The 20,773-nt window shown below is 37.0% G+C and overlaps 1 non-coding gene across 1 annotated transcript; it reads left to right on the top strand.

Moving 5' to 3' along the window:
- The first annotated feature begins 20,264 nt into the window (after nt 1–20,264).
- On the top strand, nt 20,265–20,370 carry LOC141644761 (small nucleolar RNA R71). Its single transcript, XR_012544369.1, has one exon. It is a non-coding gene; the product is annotated as a small nucleolar RNA R71 (small nucleolar RNA).
- The last annotated feature ends 403 nt before the right edge of the window (nt 20,371–20,773 follow it).

Below are 20,773 nucleotides of genomic sequence, written 5' to 3'. Positions count from 1 at the left end.
TTTGTTTAAGTCTCTGAAATCAACACAAACACGGATTCTCCCATCCTTCTTGGGTACGGGTACTATGTTGGCTACCTAGTCTGAGTATTTGGATACTTTGATGAACCCAGCTTTGAATTGCTTATCCACTTCTTCTTTGATCTTAAGAGCCCACTCTGTTCTCATTCGAGGAAGCTTCTGTTTCACGGGTTTGAAACCTGTTTTGATTGGTATTCTGTGCTCTGCAATATCCCTGTCGATCCCTGGCATGTCTTTGTCGGACCAAGCAAAAACGTCCTTGAACTCATGTAGGCGGTCTATAAAACTGGCCCTTTCGGCGGGGCTCAAGGTCGTCCCTATCCTAAGTTCTTGGGGTTCTTGTTCGGTTCCCACGTTGATGGGTTCAGTGTTTTCTATAACTGGTCCCCCTTCCCCTCTTGTAGTATTTTTTTGGCTATGTAAGGAGGTATTTCGATTGAGTCTGGGTCTGGGTCATCCTCATTATCATCGTAAACAGAATTGCATTCAGAATAACTCAAGGAGTAAGCTGAACCTGATTTATTCATATTAAAATTTGAAAAGAGTTGAAACAAAGAGGCCATCATTCGTAGTCAATGGCGATAAATGGACAAATTTGTTGGGACATTTCTGAACTCATCATTATTGTGGGGTAATATCCGTATAAAACCCTTTAATTGTAGGACTATAACGTAAATTTGATATGCAAATTATTGTCATAAACGAAATAACAATAGAAACGATAAGGAATAAAGAAACAACCTCGGGTCCTTGAGAATTTGGCCTAAGATCAGAAATCAACAGAGATTTCCTCCTAATCGATACACCCAAGACCGTCTGAGATTATGCCCTTGTGCTAGAAGTGTATTCTCTAATTGCCTTGCAATATTGAGAGAATTTGTGTGAGTTTTTCTTAGATGTGAGATCTGAATTTTAGAGGAAAAATGCCTCCAAAACCCTAATGTGTTTTCAAATGAATTTCATTAGGTTACAAGTGAGGAGAGGCTCTCCTTTTGTTTCCTCTCATTCGGCCAAACCGAGACCTCATGGGGAAGTGGGCTTCCACTTCCTCTTAATTTTTACCTCGTGGTCCGGTTCGTAAAATGATAAATGTATATGACGCGATTTTATTATAAATCGTCATCGGTTATCGGTTATTAAAACATCAACTAATAATGTGGATTAGTTGAAATATTAATACATGTCCGACAAAGACAATATTGTATACATAATTCAATATACATTAATTAAATACAATCGTTTATATTTAATTTACAAATTAACTGTTTAATTCGCCTTAGCCCATTCTATTTAATCCGTATTAAATAAAATATCTCAACATCGCATTTTGACTAATTACTAGTCAAATAACTCGGACTAACTGCTTAGTCAATTTTTCGCATCAACATGATCTGTATTTTCATACCGTCACATCTCTCAAACGTATCCTATAGGTGTGACTTTTAGGGACCAGTTGATCACCGTCATCTGTATGACAATAACGTCAAACTTATCTAGCAAGCCAACCGTTATCGATAAACGTGGATCAACTGATTATAATACAAAAGTATACCCTTTAATCCTTTTAGAGATTTATAAGTCCTTGCACTAATCGTAAAGGACACCCCCAACAAGCTCCCACTTGTCCGTACAAGTGTATGTGCAATGACGTTATTGGCACTAACTGGAGGACACAGCTCCAACAGTTACTACTCAATGCTAAGTTAGGAGGAACAAGGGGAGTGGGAGTGACGACAGCAGGAAACTCTCTAGGGACTCCTCTAGACTCCGACTCGGACTCGAACTCGAATTCATCGTCTTCTGGTTCTCCTTTGAACATCTCTCCTTCTCCAGTGGTGAGCTTGAAGAGTCTTCCTTGGTTCTTTGTCCACTTGATCTATTTTCTACATCCTTTCTGTTGATTCGAACTAGTTTCTGTGATCAATGCGGTAGGGTTGAAGTGATCGTCTTCAAGTATCATGTTAATGATCTCGTCCTGCGCGGCTCTAAGAAACCGATATTCTCCAAATAGTAAGCTAACAGCTTGTTCGTCTAAGCAAGGTGCTTGACGAGTCTTGACGGTAGGAACCGTTTCTGTGGGAATAAAGTAGCAATCGTGAAAGATCTCGATTGCAGCTAGTTGCTTTCCTATGCAGTACCAAGGCTTCGGAAATCCGTGAAAGAGTTCTTGACTCCCTTCTCTAACGAAGTATCCATTTAGGGTAGGGAGGTAGGGTCGCATTTGGATTCCCACATTCTTGCTGTTTTGGAATTGAGTGAGAATTTCTAGGGCTTCCTCCTTGGTGGGTTTGTATCCTAGTCCTAGTGGTATCCTTTGCGAGTTGCCTTCTTTGTAAGGTTCAAAGGTATTTCTTTGGACATGATTCAATGGCATTCCCGGGAAGTATCCCTGAGATTTGAGTATGTGGTTGACCACTAAATTAAAGTAGGGATCGAAATACAAAGGTGCCAACTCACTCTCTACAAGGTTTATGTTATGGAAGCCCCCAAGCTCATATACTGGATCTGCAAGTACTTGGTTGGTTGACCTCTTTTCTATTACTGCCTTGATGGGTGACGAAGTGATCGTCACCACTTTACCATCTAGTGGAATCTTGATTTTCTAGTGGAGGGTGGATGTTACCGCTTTGGAAGCGTGAATCCAAGGTCTTCCCAGAAGTATGTTGAAGGATACTTCAATGTCCACTATTTGGAAGTTAACTTTTCATTCAATTGGCCCTGTGACTATGGTAAGGTTAACTAGTCCTACCACTTTTCGTCGTGTACCATCATATGCGCGAACACCTTGGTTGGTATGGGTCCAATCTGAATCTTTCATGCCTAATTTGTACGTTGTTTTTAATGGTATGACGTTGACTGTCGAGCCATCATCTACCAAAGACATTGGTATATTCTTCTTTAAGCAAATGACAGTAATGTATAGAGCCAAGTTGTGACTTGCGGCGAAAGGTGGCAAATCTTCATCTAAGAAAGTAACAAAGTTACTTAGCTTAGGCGAATCTTGGAAGACCAAGTTGACTACGTCCTCGGGTGTGGAGTTATTCGCCATGTTTATTTGGCCAAAGCTTGCAGTAAAGCTTGGCGATGTGGGAACGAGCTTGCAACTAGTTGCCAGATGGTCGTGTTCCCTTTTAAGGGTTTAGTTTTCAGTACTTGTCGTTAGGAGCACCTAGACCAAAACACAATTTATAACTTCACAAACAACTCTACAATTACTAAAGAGGCAAGTAAAGGTCGGATCCCATGGGACGGGAATTGAGATCACATTTTCTATTGCAACTAGTGGTGTCTAAGGGTGTCACAATTTGGGGTTTGAAGTAGAAGATCACTAAACTAAATAGAAATGAAAGTAAACAAGCAAGATGAATAAAAAGGGGTGTAAACAATTGATAAAAGGCACTAGGGTGTCATGGGGTCATAGGGGATTCATGGGAATTGATCATACAAACATATTCTCAAATTATAAGCAAGCAATTATTGTTGTGATGGATCGAGTTGGTTTATATCTTACAATCCTAGGAAAGTTTGGGTCCCGGCGCCGAATCGATTAGATTGTACAACACCTACCAGTCGACTTAATCTTCCCTACTCAACTATATGCATGGTCTAATGAGACTCGAGTTGGTTTATGTCTTACAAGTTGAGATCACAACAACCAAGCAAATAAACTATGAAAACATATTAATTTAAGAATGAATCATCCCCCATGTTGGTTTCCCCTAATTACCCATTAACCCTAGCTAAGGAAACTACTCACTCATTATCATGTTGAACATGCTAGCAAGGTTGTCAATCATACCAACAAAGTGAAACATGATGAATAAATGAAGATAATTAACAATAATTAAAAGGGATTAAGAGAATTATACCTACTAATGATTCCAATAATAAAGCAAAGAATAATAGAATACTTGATGATTGATTGGAAGGTTGTCAATCTCCCAATAATAACCCAAATAATCTTCAATTACCCAAAACAAAGGATGAACAAGAGAGCGATTAAGGAAATAAAACTTGTATTAAAACTTGATTAAATGTTGATTACAAAATTAAAGAGAGATTTGATTGATATTAACTACACTAAAGATTGCTAAGAAGAACATGCTCTTCTAATTAGACTAATGGGGTATTTATAGTGGGGATTAGTTACATAAATTAGGGTTTACTAAGGGCTTAAATGATGATTAAGTCCTTAAGGAATCGCCGGTCTCTAGGGAGACTCCGGTCTCCTTTTCGCCGATCTTAGAAAAATATGCGCATCCTTCCTTGAAGCTTGTAGAAGACGAAATGGCTGTTAGAGAATCCGAGCGTCCAGGGCACGGGACGGGCGGATTCTGGTGATTTTGGACGGGCATCCAGATGGGGAAGACGGGCGGATTGGGCGTGTTTTGGACGGGTGTCCACAGGGGGAAGACGCTCGGATTGTGGTTGCTGGACGGGCGTCTTGTGTGTTGGAATATGTGTCCTCCGACAATAATGCGATCACGACTGTTGATCATGATGATCACATGTTTAAATCTCATTTTAAAGAATACAATTGGGAAGTAATATTTTACTGTCAACTGGTCAACATATATCGGTAATGATTGGCTGACTAGAGTTTGACATTACTGTCGTGCGACGGTGGTGATCAGTTGATCCCCTAGGTCATACCTATAGGGCAACTCTCTTAATTGATCATTTAATTAATCGTATAACGTTACGAGTTAATTAAATTACTTGAAAATTTGACGGACGAATTTGGAAGTAAAATTTACGTATCACATTGAAATGTGATTAAATGGGATACGGTTTGAGTAATCGAATTGTATCATTACTCGGATGAAATAATTGTTTAAGGTAACAATTAAATTTGAATGAATTATTATAAATACAAACTGTTGTGATTTATAAACGGTAAAATATTTTGGTACAAGTAATTATGAAATTACTAAGTCGATTTTTGTATATGACGTGTTTTTATTAATACGTTGATTTTTAATATGTTAAAAATACATAACAAATTTATGTTACATGTGTTATGTTACATATTGGCAAATTGACAAAAATAATATGGACTCCATGTTATAATTGTACCGAAATTAAAGGGGTATTAGGCTAATATTGTGTTGTTTAATTTATTAGTAAACACAATGATTACCTAATAGCCTAGCCATGCAACCCTATTGAACATTGTGAAGACAAATGAGTGCATGCATTGGCTCCCCTCCCACTCCCTTTGTCCGGTTTTTAAGAAAGAAAAACCAATTGGTTTTTCCTGTTAATTTTACCTAATATACAATAATGTTATTGTTATTGATATTCATTCAACCACTTATCTAAAATAAGAGTTTTAGAGAGATAAGAAGCTCCCATTCTTCCTTCTTCAAAAACCGAAATATTAAGTGTTATATATAATATTTTGGGTAATTTTCTACTAAATTAATATTGTACTAGTTCCTATAATATTAATTTTAATTAAGAAAAAGCCTTGGGTATAAAGCTTTGGGAGAGATCCTACACTTGGATCTTAGTTCTTCCATTAAAGGAAAGCACAAGAACAAGAGAGAAAGGTGATCTCTCTTGTGCCCTTAAAACCGAAAATACAATGTAAGAATAATATTTCTTCCTTATTTTGTTTTAATGTTTGCATGCATAAGATCCATCTTTAATTTTATGACAAATTAAATAAAAACATATATGAATATGTAAGTATATAGATCTAGTTTTCCTTCAATCGGTATCAAGAGCCATGGTTGTTTGCATGCAAATCGGTTAAAAGTTTTTCCGAGTTATAAAGATTAACATATAAAACTTGTAAAATTTGTGTTATTATGATATATCACGAAATTAATTCATGCATGTTAAAATTTCTGGTTAAAATGTTTTAGGATATTTTGGTTAAATTTACAGATTTTTATTGTTCATATTTTACAATAATGGCATTTAAATATGATTTTATGATTAAAAATGTCATTTTCGGTCTAAAATTAGCTATACTTCGAATTTTCCAGTGATTTTTGGATATGTTGTCACATATATTATTTTGAGATAACCTGTAAATTTTCATAATGTTTGGACTTGTTATGCTCGAAAAATGGATTTTTCATTATTAAATTCGGATTTAGGTAAAAAATAGGTTAATATGAGTTAAATTTTGAATCTGGTCATAGAAATTTAATATGTTGTCACATGCAATTTTACAAGATGTGTGTAAAATAATGGGCTATAGTGAAGTCTTTTTGCATGATTTATGGATTTTTGAAGAAAAATAGCATAAATAGTGACATTATTAGTGAAAAAATTAATAAAACATAATCTATGACTAAGGAAAAAACGTCTAATGTTGCATTTTATTATCTGTTTCAGATCTAAAATTGAAAAGTTGATGAATAAAAATTATCTCATGTTTTTATGATTATTTTATTAAAAACCGATAAACCGCAACATTGTTTTTCCGGAAAAATTTTGAAATTTTTTGACCTAAGGTTTTGAACATTATGAGTGTCATGGTATTTTTTCAGAATGTTCATGAGTTTAAATTTCAAATTTTGAATTTATTTGAAATTTTGTGATTTATTTGAAGTTTATAGCTTATTTTTGTATATTTTTGGTCCATTAATGAACAATTTTATAAATATAAGTTAATTATGGTCAAATAATTAGTAAAGACTAAATTTTGAATCCTAAGAGGTTAGGGTAATTAACTTATGCATAAATATGAATTTATGTAATTTTTGTGATTATAAAATGTTGAAATCACGCAAATCCGTAAAAACCGAGTAATATACGATATTGGCTAATTAAAGGCGATTTAGCATAAAATTGAGCATGTTCATACATATTTTAATGCTGCATTTTCTTTATGATTGTCATAATTTTATTTATGTAATTTTGAATTATGTAATTTTACTTAGTATGGCCTTAGATTTTAATTGGTATTTCCCTAAATGTTTGGGAATATCGATTCGGTTGTAATTTTATTGTGATCTCGTATCACCGTTTTGTAATTTAATAGATTTATTTTATTTTAGTTACAAATGTATAATAGGAAATTATGTAATTTATTATGTAATTTAATTCATTCCGGAGTTCCCAAAGACGGATTTCTTCAAGAATGGCGATACATAAAGACGGTGTTACCTCGAGATGCGTGTCACAACCGAAGTTCAAGGGACCAATGGAGTTGGTTTCCGAATTTGTAATAGTTAAATAGTTTTTCTATTTTAGGAAAGGCCATACTAGGATTTATTTATTTTTATGCTTGCATTTTATTTTATGTCGCATGCATCGCTAAATCGCCATAACTAAAACATGCATCTTCTTTCATCGAGTTTATCGACCGTGTCAATTAAAATTATCGTAGTTCACCGCTTTAGTTCACTTAAAACGTGATAGATAATAAATTGACATGACCTCTCGCTAAAACAATTAATTGAGACATAGCCTTACCAAATAGTAGAAACCATGAAAACCTATTTCGCGAGGGAGTGCACTCGGCTACCCCGGGGTACAAACCTTGTTACGTAGGGGAAGTGGGTGATGAATGTTAATCCACCGAGTTCATGTTAATGAGGGGTATTTCGGCACACCGTGTCCTAAGTTGATATGGGTTTGGATAATGGACACATTAATTCGAAATTTGGGTTGTACTCAACGAAAGTATTCACGACGATTTCCGGATGTGTTTCGGGCTAGAGATGAATATTAATGTAAATATCATCGACCAAGAGTTCTAAGAGTAGAATCGATTAAAAGGTTAATCCTCCGAGTTATGTTAATAAAGGGTATTTCGGCACACCGTGCCCTAAGTTGATATGATTTTGGGTCTTGAAATCATTTATCTAGTTGGGTAGAGGTCACTAGAAAAATGCATAAAACTTGTTTAAATCACACATTTTTACGAGTATTATTATTAAAACGACATTTGTTTTACTCCTTATATTTTGTTTGTAGACCACTTCTTTTTCTCATAACAAATGGCAACACCAACTCCAAACGCCACACCTCTCGCTAGTTCATCATGGCTCCGATCCTTTATGGATCGATGTAAACTTGAAAAGAATGGGTCAAATTTCTCCGATTGGGATGCCCAACTCAAATTAGCCGCCCAAGGTGACGACAAGCTTCGTTACCTTACCGAGGCCTCTCCACCCGAACCTACTACTAGGTTGACCGCCGCCACTAGGGAAGCATATGAGGCTTACCAAAAGGAGTCCGCCGCAATGAAAAATGTCTTGATATTTGCGATGGAGGCGGACCTCCAAAGGAGAGCCTTTAAAATAGGCAATGCTAATGAGATTTACTCCTTGTGACAATGTTTTCACAAACTCCGCGGATCGTCCAATATGAGGCGGCCGCGGCATTCTTTGATCTCAACTTCAAAGAGGGCCAAAAGGTTAGCCCTCATGTGCTCAAACTTATGGAGCTTGTCGAGACCTTGAAGATTCAAAAAGTTGAAATCCCCAAAGAACTCATTGTAGATAGGATTCTACACTCCTTGTCTAAAGTAAAAGCATATGTTCAATTCCGGGTAAATTTTAACATGCAAGACAAGGATGTGTCTCTTGAAGAATTGCACAAGTTACTTGTGCAAGCCGAGAGGGACATGGGGTTAAATGTGAACCCACCGAAGGATGTGCTTAACATAAGCACTAAGAGTAAGGGGAAATTCAAGAAGAATGGGAGGAAGGGCAAGAAGCAAGCTCCCACATTCACCAAAGCTAAGACTTGTGAAGCTAGCACTTCAAAAATCAAGAAGGGTCCTCTTGATAAATGCCATTATTGTAATGGTATGGGACATTCGAAAAGAAATTGTTCCAAATACCTTGGCGATATTAAGGCTGGAAAGATTACTCCAGTAGGTAAATGACTATCCTTCTTTTATGTTTCTAATTCAACTATGGTATTATGATGCAAAGTTGTGATAATGTATCTCCCTTTTTATTGTAAATAGGGCCTCCACCAAGCAAAGACAAGGGAAAGGAAAAGCAAGCATGAGAAACCATCGAGAAGCTAGGGATAGCTTTTATGGAGCTTTGCTTTTCATTGTCTTATTTTAAATTATGTTTTGGATTTTAGAACCTTAAGTTTCTGTGTTCGACATGGAAAGGTATTTTGGATAATGGGTTGTATTTTGGATAATGGTGACTTGGTTTGCAACCCAAGTCACCCGTTTTATCATTTTATCTTTTTGTTCTAAAATTCATCTTTAAATGCTTGCTCTTAGAAACATAAGATTATTCGCTTAAAGTGATCTAATAGACAACTATAATGACGGGTTTCATTATATGTCCACATGCTTAAGGCTTGTGTATGATCATTTATAAAGTGGTGTTGAGTCTATGAACTCTCTTAAAGGAATGTCAATCACCAAGTACACATATGAAATCTATAACTATTAGTCTATCTATGAGATAGTTCCCCTTATACTTCAACATCATTATTTGTGTCTCATATGCTATCTTCGAATCTATAGTGTATTTATTCTAAAGATAGAGTGGGAGAAAAATGAGGACACAACACACGAGACAAGATAAAATTGTGTACTTGTGTAAATGAAAATGTTTGGAATGAGGGTATATCTATTTACATAGTATACCAAATAGATGAGATCTATGGTCTCAAGTTAGTTCTATGTGACTAAAGAGACCAAGTGAAGTAATCGAAAGATCATATTCTTGAGATAACTACGTGAGGACACCAAAAGAAAGTTTTTGGAAGAAATGACTAATGTAAAGTCTTAATAAGAGTTTTGACTAAGTTTAGACTATTTTGTGATAAATTTTGACCTATAGTTTCAACCTTGAGATTTACTTAAGAGCCTAAATGAATCAAAGTTACATACTAGTTATGATCGAGTTGCAAAGATTGATATACCGATATCTTCAATGGCCAAGTTTTAACCACGCAAATGTCATTGCTTAACCTCATTATGAAATGGTTAGACCTCCTTCCAAAAGGATATTTTCGAAGGACGTGTTCTAGATATTATTTATATTTGAATAATGACATTGCCACACATCATTATGACATGAGTGTGTTAGAGATTTAAAATCTCTTTCCGTAAGGTTAAAATGAGACCTCTTCAAAATAGGTATTTTGAAGGGATATGATGGGAACATATATGGTTTTATCTTAATAACTTGGCAATGCAATTTATATTTCAATTCTTGAAAAGTTTCGATTGAGAAGTCAATTTCGAAATATGAGGAATTGAGTGGGAGTTAGGAAATTCTCATGTGAAGACATGGAATCTAGTGGGAGCTATCATCCTTTGAATATTTACAACTCATCACTCATTGAAGAATGACGAGCAAACACCTTCCTTCTTAGAGGAAGTTTTGAGTTTTCAATTCTGGATGAAAATGGACTATGATGAATCCAATTACATCAAGGGATTTTGGATTAGTATTAAGAGATACACATCGTATAAACATTCACATAGGTTATTCATATAGATGAAAATGGAATTGCCATTAGCAGTCATGGTCGTTCATTGAACCTATGAACGGTTGATCTCATGATTATTAGTAACTAATGTTTCCGCCATTAGAATAATCATGTACATGTCCAATTATGAATCATATGCATAAGAGCATGATGATTGATTGATAAGCCATTATAGAAACGTCATGAATTCTCGAGTAGAATCCGATGAGCGATTTCGGTGTTTGACGGAATGCTCTATTGTGTGTCAAGAGGTTGCACATATTATAGAAAATCCGAGCACATATAAGGATTTATGAGAATCCTAAATCTTTCAAGCCTAGAAAGAGAAATAAGAAGTTTTGGAAAGATGCTTAGTTGAATAAGAGGTTATTCAAAACTAATCTCTCCTAATTAAGCTAGGACTTGTGAGAAGTGCTAGGCTAATAATCTTGACAAATTGTTGCAAGACTCTACAAAACATGTACCTAGTGCATTGTGTGTGGATTGAGTACTTGATCAGTACAAGTTATATCATTCGTCACAAATTCGTTCGTTATGAGATAATCGATAAGGAAGTTCTTTCAAGTTAAAGAACCAAAACCAAGGTCGGGAACCTTGATGTGTACTTGGTAAGATTCATGCTACAAGAGAGAACATGAATGTAAAGGAAATTGCAAGTGTAAGAAGTTTGAACACATGGACACATGGCATGTTAAACTTCTATTGCAATCAATAAGTGTTTACACTTACGATATACATCACAAGGTTGTAATATGATATTGACCACCCGAGTGTGATGTCGACATTTGTCGTTTGAGTTATTATTAACTCACCTTGTACATTGTTGTATCCAAACGGGTTGTGGAGACAATTGAACCCCGTTAAAGTGAACATGGATTAACATTGTATTTGCCCATAGTTACTTGTATGAGGTGACGTCTCGAAGTGACTAGAGTGTGATGCGATTGATGGCAAGTTCAAGTGCCATAGAGTCATGTGAGATGACTAGTCGATCACATAGGCAGACTGTTAGGAACTTTTTGTCGGGCCTAATGACCGCTTATAGAGTTCTGGCAAATTCAAATAGCCTGGTCGTGGCGAGAGCTACTATAGTATTCAAATGAGTCGATTCTTTTGACTAAAGACTATTCACCTAAGATGGCACAGTTTCAGATTAACTTTGATTTGTGTTACTACGACCTTCGTAAATGGGGTCAGCTGTGGCTAGTCGAAGGGAATGAGTGCGATAGGAATTGTCCACCCCTAGTCAGGGATATAACAATATCTCAAGGCCACTCGATGAGTAATGAACTGGAAATGCGTGGCCACGCTCGGAAAGTATCTATGATAGATAAGTCCGGTCAATCAATTATTCTCCAAATCGAGGAAACCACTCTCGATATGATCACTTGCAAGTACGACCTGAAAGACACCTTGCATTGAGTGGGAGATAGTAATAGGACAAGATAATTGGTGACGCACACTTGTCGAGGACAAGTGGGAGATTGTTGGAATATGTGTCCTCCGACAATAATGCGATCACGACTGTTGATCATGATGATCACATGTTTAAATCTCATTTTAAAGAATACAATTGGGAAGTAATATTTTACTGTCAACTGGTCAACATATATCAGTAATGATTGGCTGACTAGAGTTTGACATTACTGTCGTGCGACGGTGGTGATCAGTTGATCCCCTAGGTCATACCTATAGGGCAACTCTCTTAATTGATCATTTAATTAATCGTATAACGTTACGAGTTAATTAAATTACTTGAAAATTTGACGGACGAATTTGGAAGTAAAATTTACGTATCACATTGAAATGTGATTAAATGGGATACTGTCTGAGTAATCGAATTGTATCATTACTCGGATGAAATAATTGTTTAAGGTAACAATTAAATTTGAATGAATTATTATAAATACAAACTGTTGTGATTTATAAACGGTAAAATATTTTGGTACAAGTAATTATGAAATTACTAAGTCGATTTTTGTATATGACGTGTTTTTATTAATACGTTGATTTTTAATATGTTAATAATACATAACAAATTTATGTTACATGTGACATGTTACATATTGACAAATTTACAAAAATAATATGGACTCCATGTTATAATTGTACCGAAATTAAAGGGGTATTAGGCTAATATTGTGTTGTTTAATTTATTAGTAAACACAATGATTACCTAATAGCCTAGCCATGCAACCCAATTGAACATTGTGAAGACAAATGAGTGCATGCATTGGCTCCCCTCCCACTCCCTTTGTCCGGTTTTTAAGAGAGAAAAACCAATTGGTTTTTCCTCTTAATTTTACCTAATATACAATAATGTTATTGTTATTGATATTCATTCAACCACTTATCTAAATAAGAGTTTTAGAGAGATAAAAAGCTCCCATTCTTCCTTCTTCAAAAACCGAAATATTAAGTGTTATATATAATATTTTGGGTAATTTTCTACTAAATTAATATTGTACTAGTTCCTATAATATTAATTTTAATTAAGAAAAAGCCTTGGGTATAAAGCTTTGGGAGAGATCCTACACTTGGATCTTAGTTCTTCCATTAAAGGAAAGCACAAGAACAAGAGAGAAAGGTGATCTCTCTTGTGCCCTTAAAACCGAAAATACAATGTAAAAATAATGTTTCTTCCTTATTTTGTTTTAATGTTTGCATGCATAAGTTCCATCTTTAATTTTATGACAAATTAAATAAAAACATATATGAATATGTAAGTATATAGATCTACTTTTCCTTCATTGTGGACAATCCGCTCGGATTGTCTTACAGCTTCTTTCTTTCTTCTTTTCTTCCTTTTTCTTCATAAAATCCTTGAGGATTTCCTCGGGGATGCAAGGATCTTTTCTCATCATTGCCCATCTACTATTGTATGTACAAAGGCCTTCTAATCTTGTCTTCTCTTTGATGCTTGGTCATTGAATTCAATCAATTTATCTCTATTTTGCCATGAAAATGCAAGGTTTGCACTCCTTTCCTACCAAGGACACAAAACCTCAAAGAATATGCAAAACAAAGGACTAAAGACAATAAATGACCCAAATATGCACTAAAAAGCATGGGAACAAGGCTAATTCGGGGACTAAATATGCTCTAATTATGGTCACATCAAATATCCCCAAACCGAACCTTTGCTCGTCCCGAGTATAGAGGTGACAAAGACTAGGACCGTTATTTAAACTAACCTAATAGCATAGCCGATATGAGACAATTAGCGGGTCTCACTCCGCCCCTTCAACTCACAACAAGACAACCATGAGGTAGGATGCCTTCTTGCAAGGCAAGGCAGGTCTTGCCAAAATGGCGACACATCCAAACATTAAGCACACAAAAATCAAGTAATGGATGCATCTACAAAAGGAAATTATCTACAAGGGAAGCAATTCAAGGGTACACACTCCTTCATACATGCAATTTCTTCAAACTACTAAGCCTAGAAGGATATCAATAAATCGCCTCCAAGTTGTGTCAAGCTAGGGTACCTTTGTCCTCAATCGTTAAATGCTTTTGTCAAGAGTAGACTGCCTATGGTGTTAGAAACACTGGAGGATCGCGGAATTCCCCCTCTTGCCTAGACAAGAAGAATTGTCGTCCCCTCTCTACCATGCACAAAAATGGATACGATGGATAAAGGGATCAATAGTATTCGAGTTTCACTTTGGGAGTTTGCTTTGTTGTTATTTTTTCCCCCAATTTCTTGTGGCATATAACATTTGAGAACATTTTCTTTTGCCATTTCCTTTGATTTTTGGCATTTCAACACTTGACAACTTTCAACTTTTCTTTGCATTTCTTTTTGAACATTTTCAAAGTCACCCCATATGTACTGAGGGTGACTTATATTTGAAGCATTAGGAGTCTATTTTTGCTCCTTTTTTCTTTTGATGCATTTTGCAAACTTTCTTTCACTTTTTATTTCATTGAACTCAAATCAATTTCTTTTTGTGCCCATTCCCTTTGATGACAAAAATGTGGTAGAACATGGATGATGGATGCATGGTTTCAAGGGTCACCTTGGAATAAACGGTAGCCAAAGAGTTATCACACCACAAGGTACTCTTGACTAGGCCTTAAACCATGGGTCAAAGGATACTAGCATGACATATCCTAGGGTGTTTTACAAGTATTCTAACAAACAAAGTCTTAAGAAGAAAAATCATCTACTAGGGCCTATATACACTTGTCAAGTTTCCCAAGTAGACGGTTTCGCAAAATTTTCTAACATGCAAACTACATGCCATGATGCAACTAACTTATAAACATCCTAATGCAAATGATTCTACCAACTAATATGCCATATAAGCTAAATGCAAGTCCTAAATTCACATTGTTATACCGCATCAATCAAAATAAAGCCACATAGTCATTAACATAAAGAGGAAAAAAGAGATTGGAAAGATCATAGCATGCGGTCTTCAATATCCTCATATCTCGGATGTGGCGTAGTCGATCAATGTGAACAAGGATAGAACAAATACAATATATACATGTCTACACTACAAAGGAAATGAACTTGTGATTGATTTTTTCAATTTTTCATTTTTTTTTTCAATTTTTTCGAAACTTTTTGATTTTTTTGGGTTTTTGAATAAAAGTTAAGTTATAATTCCCCATCCCCACACTAATATGGGCATTGTCCTCAATGGCCAAAATGATGGGAAATTATGCAAACATGATGCATGAATTCTATACTAAATGCAAGCTAAACTAATCTACACTACATGATGCATGGGTTTTTTTATGATGGAGAGCGTAATTTAGATTACCTCCCGTTGCGTATGCATGTACTTCCCCAAACCGAGATAGACATTATTCCTAATGTCTTAAATTTTGGGGTAGTTCATGCACACAAGATGCAATGCATGAAACTAAATTTGTCATTTTGGATTTTCAAAACGGGAACAATAAAATAAGAACACCTCAATGGGGCCGAGTTGTTAGTCCTCTATGTTGCTAGGACTCTCCAACCATGATCAAGATAAAAAAATAAATAAAACAAAGAAAGAAGTAGACAAACCTCAAGAGGGTAGGAGCCTCCAAAGCTTGCTAGTCTTCCACCATATCATCATTGTCATCATCTTCCTCAATAGAAGTGGACTCATCACCACTCCCCTCTTCACTTCCTTGCTCACTTCCTTCATCCCTTTCTTCATCATCTTCATTCGCCTCTTCTTCTTCATTTACCTCTTCAATAATGCCCTCATCATCAACAACCTCATCACCGACAACCTCATCGTCACCCGGTCTTTCACCCCTAGATGAACTTGGAAAAAAAACTTCCCTATCCGCCCAACTAGGCAAAGGACATGAAGGATCAAGTAGTCCTTGCCTAGCTAAATGAAGGAGGGGTGGATATTGGGCCAAGTATGCATCTTCCCGATCCTGATAAGCTTGTGTGTGCATCTCTTGCATAAGTAGAGTCATGTAGTCATTGCCCACTTCAACACCTTCGGGTTTGAACTCTTGATATTTGAATGGATAGGGTGGTGTGACAATGGAGGAGGAGGGCATTTCAATTTCACCCCTTTGTTGACGGATGAGGTACTCGGCTTCCTTTGAGAGGGGAAGAAGGTAGTTTGTTCGATGGACACTCAAACGGCATATCTTAGAAGGCAAAGTAAAAGATCTAGCATCATTGGTTAGCCACCCATATTTGGTGTCAAGAGGATTATGCTTGACCCACTTGTACTTGTTAATCATGGCATCCATGTCAATGAGATGACCCCCTTTTTTCGCCACATACTTGCTATCCTTGTTGAAATTCGGATCAAAGTACTTGGCCAAGAGAGTAACTAGACCTCCATTTACGATAAAAGCGGTGCCTTCCTTTCCACAATCAACATTGAGCCATCTTTCCATCAAAAGCCTTAGAGCATTGTAAGGCTTGGTGAATTCCCTTCTAATATTTAAGGCCGGCTCAAGTAGAACACAATCGAGCTTGGTAAAGTGGTTAGTGTCTTTTCTTACAATGATAGTATTCCCGATGACCTTGTGCCACACTCTAATGCCCGGATGGTGGACTAATAGAGCCCGACAAGCATTAAAGTTCTCAAATTTCCTCCCGGAAATCGGCTCCCAAAGAGGAGCGGGGTCATATTTTTCGGGCTTCTTATAATAACGAGGTGTATCACTAAGACCTAATGCTTTACTAAAAACATCAAAGGTGATGCGTCTATTCACATTGGCAAGGCAAAACTCGATGTATTCTCTAGTCTCTACCTTAGTCACTTTCAATGAACTCAAGAATTCCAAGGTACGGGAGGGGTATGTCAATTCTCTTGTAGTAAACAATTTTCCCAACCCCATGGTTTCAAAGAAGGCTTTTATTTGTTCAAGGACACCCAATTTGTTCAAGACATCTTCACATATGAATTTGGTGAGTAGAATGGATTTCTTAGCATATTTGGCAAATGTATCCCTATGGGAGTTAGAAATGAAAATTACCTCCGAATAGTTTTATAATTGAGCAATTTCCGGAGTTGTTGATGTTGTTGCTTCCAAGGGAGGATTTTGTTGTTGTTGAACTTCCAAGTTTGCACTAGCAACCACCATAGCCATTGAAGCTTTCTTTGCTTGAAGGAATTGTTGCCTTTTTTAGAGTGCCTTTGCCTTAAGTGCCCTTGTTGATCCTTTTGTTCTTGCCATTGATGATTATACCAAGAAAAGATTGAAAATCTTCAATTTCCAATTATACCCAAATCGATTTTAAGATAAAAGGATTTACCTTTGTATTTCAAAAATCGACTCAAAGGTTGAAGATTTTGGTGCTTGGATTGATTGTTGTTGGAAAAGGAGTGATTAATTGTTGTTGAAAGGAAGTTTGGATTTGATTTAGTTGAATTTGGTTGAGGAAATCTTGTTTTGGACGTGGTGAGGATGAGGGTTTTGGTATTTTTCGTAGTGTTTTGAATGTATGAATGAAGGAATGAATGTGGGAGGGGTATTTAAAAACACCCAAAATTTTCGAACTGTAGGGGGAAGACGAGCTAATTCCCTTCGGGACGCTCGGATTTTGCTCAATCTGGGTTCAGGAATTCTCGCCTAAAGGCGAGCGTCTTTCAGCTGGGACGCTCGGATTCTTCAGTTGTAGGACGAGCGGATTCCTTTAAAGACGGGCGGATTCTGTTACAACGAGTTTTCTTATTTTGCACTGGCAAAAAGACGGGCGTCTTTCTGCAAAGACGATCGGATTCTTTCAGACGAGCGTCTGCCCTACTGGGACGCTCGGATTCTCTAACAGTCCCAAATTTTCAATTTTGTAGTTCAATTGGACTGACGGTTTCATCCATAGACGCTCGGATTCCCTAAAGATGAGCGGATTCCCCTTAAGGACGCTCGGATTCCTCCTAGTCTACCCGGATTCAGTTCCATCCGTGCACTTTCATATCCCGTGTCATTTTCATTCTTCAAATCCCGTGTTCTTCATTGTAAGGGCACTACTAAGGCATGAATAGCCTAGGCAATTGCTATCCCCACACTAAGCTAAAGCACTAAACATCAATTAAATCATTAGTCCCGCCCTCACTTCTCTCAAAAATGATAAATATCTTGATCAAAGCATAAAAATCCAAAAATGACAAAAATGCAATGTAAGAATTAAAATGCGAGTTAGGGAGTTAGAAATATTTACAAATGGTGGTTTGGAGAGGACTCCACCAAACTCTCATCCTTAGTGAGATGTCATGGGGGCATGTCCAAGGTGTTGTTGATGTTGCTCAACACCTTGAAGAAGTAGTCAAAAGCTTGTTCATTATCATGATAAAGATCTTCAATAGACCTTTGCCCTTGTTGTCCTTCATGTTGGTCTTTATCGATGGCATTACCAATTTAGGGATTGAAGATCCCTTCAAACTCATCGTCCCAATGACCACAAACTTCATCTACTTGATCACTAAAAATCTCTTGAGTTGATAGAGACAACTCTCCCACTTTCTTGTCTTGGCCAATGAGGCCATCTTCGTTATTTCTTGACTTTGGTGAGCTTTTCAAGCTCTCTTTGTTACAATTCACTTGCTCTTTGAATGGAGCATCATCGACTTTCTTCTTCCATTAGAATTCCGACTTCTTCCTATCATCCTTCCGGCTATAATGATCAACCATAAAACATGGTTCACGCAAACGGGGAGCTCTTATGGTCTTGTCAAGATTGAAAGTTATGCTCTCATCTCCCACTTCTAGAGTGAGCTCTCCATGATTCACATCAATCACCGCACCCACGGTGTGCAAGAAAGGTCTACCTAGAATGATTGGAATGTTGGAGTCTTCTTCCATGTCAACAATGACAAAGTCCACCGCAATGAAAAATTTCCCAACTCTTACGGGAACATCTTCCCATATCCCTAATGGTGTCTTCGTCGATCTATCGGCCATTTGGAGTGTGATATTGGTGCATTTAAACTCTCCCATCCCTAACCTTTTACTCACCGAGTACGGCATAACACTCACACTAGCCCCTAGATCACATAAGGCTTTGTTGATCGTGGTGTCGCCAATGGTACACAGTATTGAGAAGCTTCCCGGATCTTTAAGTTTTGGAGGTGAACTCCCTTGAAGTATTGCACGACTCACCTTAGTGAAGGCGATGGTCTAAAGCTTCCGGATCGAGTTCTTCTTTGTAAGGATGTCTTTCATGTATTTTGCATAGGCCGGGACGTGATTGATTAATTCCGTAAAAAGAATCGAGACTTCCAAATTCTTCACAATCTCCATAATTTTTCCAAGTTGGTCATCAAATTTGGGCTTGGCTTGACGACTCGGAAAAGGAAGTCTAATCACAATGGGCTCCTTCTCCTTGGCCTTGTCTTCATTTTTCTTTGAAAATTATTCTTTTGATGGTTCTCCATCCTTGGAGTTTTGCACAACTTCTTCTTTGTCACTAGCTTCCACAACTTCATCCTCAACTTGCTTCTTCGGTGCTTCATACGTCGTACCACTCCTCAAGTGAATGGCACTAACCGTTTCATGTCTAGGGGGATTACTTTGAGGTGGTAATTGCCCCTTTTGTCTTTGTGAGCTTGAAGATGCTAAGTTGAGTCAATTGGGTTTCCAACATTTTGGTGTGAGCTAGGATGTTGTTGATGGTGATTTCCTTTGCTTGACTATCCTTTTGCATTTGAATGAAAAACTCTTGTTGATTCTTTTGCATTTGGAGGACCGCTTTTTGAATATCAAAACCTTAGTCATTTTGTTGATTGTATGGAGTTTGGTTTTGGTAACCTTGGTTTTGGTTGTAAAAGGGTCTTTGATTTTGGTTTCTCATGGGAGGTGGGGTGTATGTTGGTTGAGGGTTTTGAACATTTTGGCTTTTGTATGAGAGATTTGGGTGGAATTTGGTGTTATCATTGTAATAGTTTGAATAAGGGGTACCACTCTTGCATGCTTGAAAAGCATTCACTTGTTCATTTGTTCCCCTACATTCACTTTGGTCATGTCCCAAAGTTCCACAATTCTCACATATCCCACTTGGGATTGATGAATATGCCGTCATGACATTAACATGATGCTTTGGTGATTTTGAGGCTTCTTCAAAATTAGCCATAGTTTTTTCAAACTTCAACTTGATGGTGTCAATGTGAGCACTAAGTTGAGCACCCAATTGAGTAATAGAGTCCACTTCATGCTTTCCTCCTCTAGTAGCCTTGCGAGGTCTACTATATTGTGAGTTATGGACCACCATTTCCTCAATTTTGTTCCAAGTTTGATAGTCATCAACTTCGGTGGACATTCCATTTGATCGCATGTTGAGAATGTTTCTTGAGTCTTCATAAAGACCGTTCCAAAATTATTGTACCAAGAACCACTCGTTAAGTCCATGGTGAGGACATGAGCGACAAATTCCTTTGAATCGCTCCCAAGCTTCATACAAAGATTCTTCATCTCTTTGCTTAAGCCCGTAATTTGAGCTCTTAGCATGTTAGTCTTTTTCGGTGGATCGAACTTTTTGTAGAAAGCTAGAGCCAACTTCTTCCAAGAATCAATTCCGAGAGTAGCGTTATCAAGGCCTTTCAACCATTGTTTTGTGGTGACAATTAGAGAAAAAGGAAATAAGACCCATCAGATTTGGTCTTTAGTTACACTGGTTTGAGAAATCGCATCACAATAGTCACAAAAAGTTTCCATATGAGAATGAGGGTCTTCACTAGGCATCCCCCCAAATTGGCTTCTTTCGACTAATTGGATAAATGCGGATTTGGCAATAAAATTTCCGGTTAAGTGTTGTGGTGTGGGAGTACCATTAGGTAGGTTCTCCTCGGTTGGTACGGAATGTGATGAAAATTTAGGCATTGTGGGTTGATTTTGTGTTGGATTTTGTGTT

Source organism: Silene latifolia, chromosome 2, assembly GCF_048544455.1.
Source record: "Silene latifolia isolate original U9 population chromosome 2, ASM4854445v1, whole genome shotgun sequence".
Taxonomy (NCBI): domain Eukaryota; kingdom Viridiplantae; phylum Streptophyta; class Magnoliopsida; order Caryophyllales; family Caryophyllaceae; genus Silene; species Silene latifolia.
This window is presented reverse-complemented; position numbering and strand designations above follow the sequence as displayed.